Consider the following 6,000-nt stretch of genomic DNA (forward strand, 5'->3'; position numbering starts at 1 on the left):
AAAAAAAATAAGGGAAAAAAAACAATGTCCTGAAACTTCCTTCACCTCATTATTTGCTCTAGGCAATAAATTTATCTTTTTTTTAGTTCAAAAGTAAAAGACAAAAGATTTACTTAGAATCGTTTAGGTGGGGCTACGAGATGAATGGGTTGCCTAAGATAAATCTCAAAGAATGGGTCTGGCAAGCATGTTAGACCCAAGTGACAAGGGTCTGAAAATCATGTCAGATCCAAGGCACTTAGGTCTTGCAATCATATGTAAACGACGAAAACACCCTTATATGAAACCTTGTTTTTGTTGAAACCCAAGGATATTTTCATATTTAAATTGTTTCAATAAAAGAAAAGACAGTGAAACCCCTCAACACATGCATATTTCCCCCCTCAGAAGCATGGTTGTATCTTCACTGTTCTTTTTTTTTTTTGAAAAGATAAAAGAAGCCTCCAACCCAAAGGTCAAAATTTGGTTCCCTAAAAAGCAAATCAGTATCTATATTGTAGCCCAAAAAACTCAAACGGACTATTTTGTCTCCAATCATTCTTTCAATGCAAATGTATCCCATGAAAAAGATAATTTTACCCCCAACTGCATGCCTAGCAAGTTTTTTTGCTAAGAATAATTTTGTTATTACACTGCTTTAATCCACAGTAATTTATGTTTAGCTAAACAGTATTGAGAAGCATACTAACCCTTTTTAGTTATTGTTATAATATTAATTCACCGTAGCTTTTGCTTTTATTTTTATGTTTTTACTTTCTTTAGTTTAATTTATATTTTATATTATATTGAATTATTAAAAAAATAAAAAATCAGAAAAAAAACAAAACAAAACAAAACAAAATACAAAAAAAAAAGAGAACATTCAGAAAAAATAAACATAAAAAAATGAAAAGTGAAAGCAGCAAAAGAAAATTAATCGGGACGCCATGTCACCAGTATAATGTCATGTCAGAGACACGTCAACAGCACATTGCCATGTCACCGATGAATTGCCATGTCACCAATGAATTGCCACATCACAGCACATTTTCATGTCAGCACCATGTCAGAACCAGCAGCTTCCAACATCCTCCCAATAAGCAATTTAGTCAATAAATTACTTTATTTTTTGATTTGTTGGGTTTTTTTACACTTGTCATTAAAAGTTGTTATTAATATTATTTTTTGTCTAAAAAAAATTTAAAAAAATTATACCTTTTTATCTATTAATTTTTGTTTATCAACCTTTTTCATCATTGATATCTTGCATTTTATCATCTTTGATAATTGTGAGTCTTGCATGTGACATTGTATTTGATTAATTATTTATACTTAAGGGTTTAACATTACATGCTTAAAGTTTTCTTACTGTTTTTTTACTCTTGATTAATCTCCACATTAAAAAAAAATAGTTTTATTTTTGTATTGTAATTTCACTTGCAAGAACCATTTGTAATCTCAATTTCATTTCTAAGTTAGTGTTGCATGTATTTGTGTCATGATTTTCTAACGTTCGAGTTTAGGTCTACACTTATCATCAACTCGATCCTTAGTGATACTCTTAGGGTCATTTCAGGGAAAATTATCAACCCAAATGACCAATATGTTTAGAAGAATTGAACCCCAAAAGAGTTCTCAAATAAGACACTCAAAAACCAATAAATATCACAAGATTAACCATTGTAGGAAAATTCACCCTAAGCTCCACCAATATAGCTATCATTTAGGTTACTCAAAACACGATAACTTTGATGAGCGAGTCATGACCCTTGGATATTTTATATGTGGATTTATGACATGAATTAGTTATTTAAGTGGCACAACTTGTTTGATAATAAGAGAGTTAGATTTGTTAAGATGATGATCGTTGATGAAGTCTAATTTTTTTTAGAGATGTTGAGAATTATTTAGAGAGGAGAGGCACACCTTCCATAACTAATTGGACTAAAATAAAACAAAAACTACAGGAGAATCACCTACCTGATCTTATAGAGAAAAACTTTTAGATCAATGGAATAATCTTAGCAATGGAACAAATTTATCCATGAATTTATAACACAATTTAATGATTACAGAATGAGATGTTCCATAAAGGAAAATAAAGTCATGACTTCACGTAGATCTTGCAAAAGTATGAATGATGATTTTAAAAAATAAATCAGGCTCATATACGCTTTCACTATTAACCAAGCTTATATTGTAATATAAAACTATATTTGGATTATCATATAGACATTACAGTGGCTTGATCCTTATCTATGGGAGCGTTATCGGAGCTACCTTGACATATACTCGACAAGGTCGAGTTCTTCCAACCTTGGAAGAATTGATAGGGACACTGAACCCGGGACATTGTTCACACTCGTTTGATAATAGACGATTAAAGGTAATACAAATCATTGAGAAATTGGGTTTTAGCTTATGTTTTGGTTTAATTTATTTGAATTTTTAGTTGAGATTTATTAATTAGATTTTATTTGTTGACTTTAATTTAATGGTTGTTGAGTATTTTATTTAGTGGGTTATAAGCTTAATTGCTCGTTCTAGTTAGAATTTTAGTATTTATATTCTATTTTTTAAAATGTTAGGAAGTTTTTGATGAATTAAGACTTTTTCAATCTCCATTCTTCTTTTTAGGGTTTTTTTTTTAATTCTTAATTTTTTTTCTTCAAAGCTTATTTCTTTACTGGATAATCCTTAATTTCTTTCTAGACAAACTTTTTCTTTCCTGCTTAATTCTTTTAGTTCTTGATCCGCATCACTTCACCCACAAAATCTACCTCCTCGACATCCTCTGGCACCTCGAATGATGGACCCAAATCATCATAGATGAGAGGACCAACAGAACTGGTGGCATGATGTGAATTTCTTATTAGCCAGCTTAAACATCAACCAACCCCCTTCTGTGCTAACCATTTTTGACGATGAAGGTTTACATGCTTCAAAACATTTTCTTGCATCCAATCAGCCAAGAGAGATCTGTACAAAGATGATAGAGATCTCACAGGCCAATTACTAAGACATGTTGAGAAATGCTCAGGATACATTTTCCTCTTTTTATTTATTTACGCACTCATTTGAAAGTTTTTACACAGTTGGGCAGCGCATAATAAGTTTCAGGCTATGATATTCACCATAGATAACAACCGTGACACCTTCAACTCACTTGAAAATGGAAACATAATTCACTTCGCATGAATAACCAGAAATGTTTCCTTCAACTCACTTGAAAATGGAAACATAATTCACTTCGCATGAATAACCAGAAATGTTTTTCATGAAGGTCCAAGATTATGAAGTGATGAGCATACTTGTGCACTGTCCGTATAGAAACAATCATGCTCAAACCAGTGATAAGAGAGTAAAATGGATCCCTGAAATTGAGTTAGGTTCAAATATAAAATGAAAGGTGACACCAAACAAAGACATGAAAACCTGGCTTTCTGAGTTGAAACTTATGCATGTGGACAGAACAAATTAATGGCATGCAAGCATACTCGCCAGAATTACCCCAATGATATATATTAGCTGAAGCCCAATGGCATGGGATATGGGAGGAACTGAAGCATAAAGCTGTGGTTTTCAAAACAAAAGGAAGTAAAGTTCCAGGAGTTTATAATATTGGTAAAAACCAAAATGATGTGCTCATCAGAATAGCTGGATATGCAATCGATTGAGTTGAAAAGTATCAAATGCCAATGTTTCCCTTGAAAGATCCAGGAGTTGATATTTTTAACCAAATGCTCTCAGTGCGAAGAACCAAACATATATGATAAACAAAGCTTGGGTAACATATGGAAATCATGAATGAATGATGGAGTAGATTAAAAAGGGTGCATGGGGGAATATGATAATGGTTGTTTTTAAAAGTTTTTTTTTTAAATTGTATTAAAATAAATTTTTAAAAAAATATTTTTAATGTTAATATATTAAAATTATCTGAAAATATATAAAAAAAAAATTGAGATTTCATGAAACCGCGTTTCATACGGTGCCAGCCTTAAGTAACCTGGTAATGTGTGCATATAATAGTCTCCATCTGTCATTATGTTGTTGTGCTCAATTGTGCTATTTACATAGGTATCCTATAAATCGAGTTGAAAACTTTTGTGACCCTTCTGGGATCTAATATCAACTACGTTATAGTTTTTTATTTATTTTTACAAGGGAGAGGCTCGAACTCAAGACTCTTGAGAGGAGAGGGACCTTATTGCCAGTTTAGCTGCATGCTCATTGGTCTTAGCTGGACCCTCTCCAAGACATAAAATCTACAGACCAATCAAAGCCTTGTAGTTTCAACTGGTTTGGTGTGACCAATGAAACAGTCGAACAGCTAACAAGTATCTACTAGCAAGAACATACCACTGGTTGAGGTTTGAAGTGCTGTGATATACCAAGCATATCGTTTCCCCCCATCTCAGACGGTTTATGAAATGTTTATTAAAGAAAACAAGAAGAAGAGGAGCATCCAATGGAAACAGAATATTAAAAGACTAATATATCATAAACTTGAAATTTCATTGTGTATTCAACAAGACAATTGATAATTCAGAACTGCGTCGTGTAAATTTCTAAACAGGATATAAAACTGTAATTTATGTTGAGCAGGAACTATACAAACTGAAGCAGAAATCTTCTATAGGCAATTTTCGCTAAGACTCATCAAACTGTTGCTTTGCGCTGAAATCCAGTTCCGGGGTCATCAGTGGAAGGGAAAACCTGGAAGCAGTAACCATAGCATCAGGTGGGCCACGGCGGCACCTCTGCTCCATTTCCTGTACATTATCAGAATTACCAGAGAATAGAGCCTCCACAGAACCATCCCTTCTGTTCCTCACCCAACCTTTTAACCCCAATTGGGTTGCATACTCCAACTGTCCAGTTCCTATAAAACACTCCCTGCACCTTCCCTTTAATCATTACCCTCACCTGCACATCCAGAAAACCCATCACTCAAAAACCTCAAATTTCCACATTCAAACAGTCAATTTAGAGAAAACCATTATTCACTCATGCTTAACAATCAAAACCCATTATTGGATTCACAAAGAAGGTAGCATTTTTATTCCGTTCAACTCATAATATTCATTCTCAACCCATTACTAGAAAACCTCTAATTTATGCATTGAGCTAGTCAATTTAGAGAGACAGATCCTCTACTGAAAAATGAATAAGAATCAAATCCCATTAGCTAACTCACAAAAAAGCCCACTTCTTTCTTATCATCTTTCATTACCGTTTTGGTAGAGGGTGATGGAGGAGGTGAGGAATGATTAGTAATAGCCATAGTCATGGACGAGAAAGGGGATCGAAGAGAATGAGAATGAAATGGGAACAGAAAGCAAAGAGAAGGATAAGAAAGAAGAGAACGACAGCATAGCGAAAGTAAAGAATGAAGAGAACAAGTGCTATGAGAATGGGGAATGGGGTATCTAGGAAAAGTTCCAACATTGTAATAATTTTTGTATGTGTTGTTGTTCTTGGTCCATTTTTAATGGAAAAGTTGCGGTCAGATATTATTGAAGACCCTTTTCGGGACTGTGTTTGTGGCATGATTTGATAAATCGCTACCACATCCTGAACACTGCTCAAAAAGTAAAAAGAATCTGGTTGGTCTTTGTGGCCTCATTTGATCAACAGTTGTCTGCCGCCTGGGAATCGTCATAGGAGTAGTGGTAGTGCAGTGCATGGCATTGGCTTAAAACTATCTCTTCTTTGGAAAAATAACGTTTTTAGATTTTTTTTATTTAAATATAACAAGTAATATTTTATTATTTCATTAATTATCTTTGATTTTAAAACTATCTCTTCTTTGGAAAAATAACGTTTTTAATTTGATTACTTTTCTTTACCATTAAAATTAAGAAAAGAATACAACAAGTAATGGATAAATAACGTTTTTAATTTAATTACTTTTCTTTATCATTTCTCTCCTTTTTTTCTTTGAACTCTAACTAAAAAAAACATAATAATACAACACAATGTGAAAAAATTAAAGCAAAGCTGTCAGTTAATTATTTA

The 6,000-nt window shown here is 33.0% G+C and overlaps 1 long non-coding RNA gene across 1 annotated transcript; it reads right to left on the reverse strand.

The window, feature by feature from the left end:
* Window positions 1–4,462: 4,462 nt before the first annotated feature.
* LOC133690318 (uncharacterized) lies at window positions 4,463–5,495 on the reverse strand. Its single transcript, XR_009841420.1, has 2 exons — window positions 5,216–5,495; window positions 4,463–4,908 (listed from the first exon to the last, which is right to left on the reverse strand). It is a non-coding gene; the product is annotated as an uncharacterized LOC133690318 (long non-coding RNA).
* Window positions 5,496–6,000: the final 505 nt, after the last annotated feature.

Source organism: Populus nigra, chromosome 3 (assembly GCF_951802175.1).
Source record: "Populus nigra chromosome 3, ddPopNigr1.1, whole genome shotgun sequence".
Lineage (NCBI taxonomy): Eukaryota > Viridiplantae > Streptophyta > Magnoliopsida > Malpighiales > Salicaceae > Populus > Populus nigra.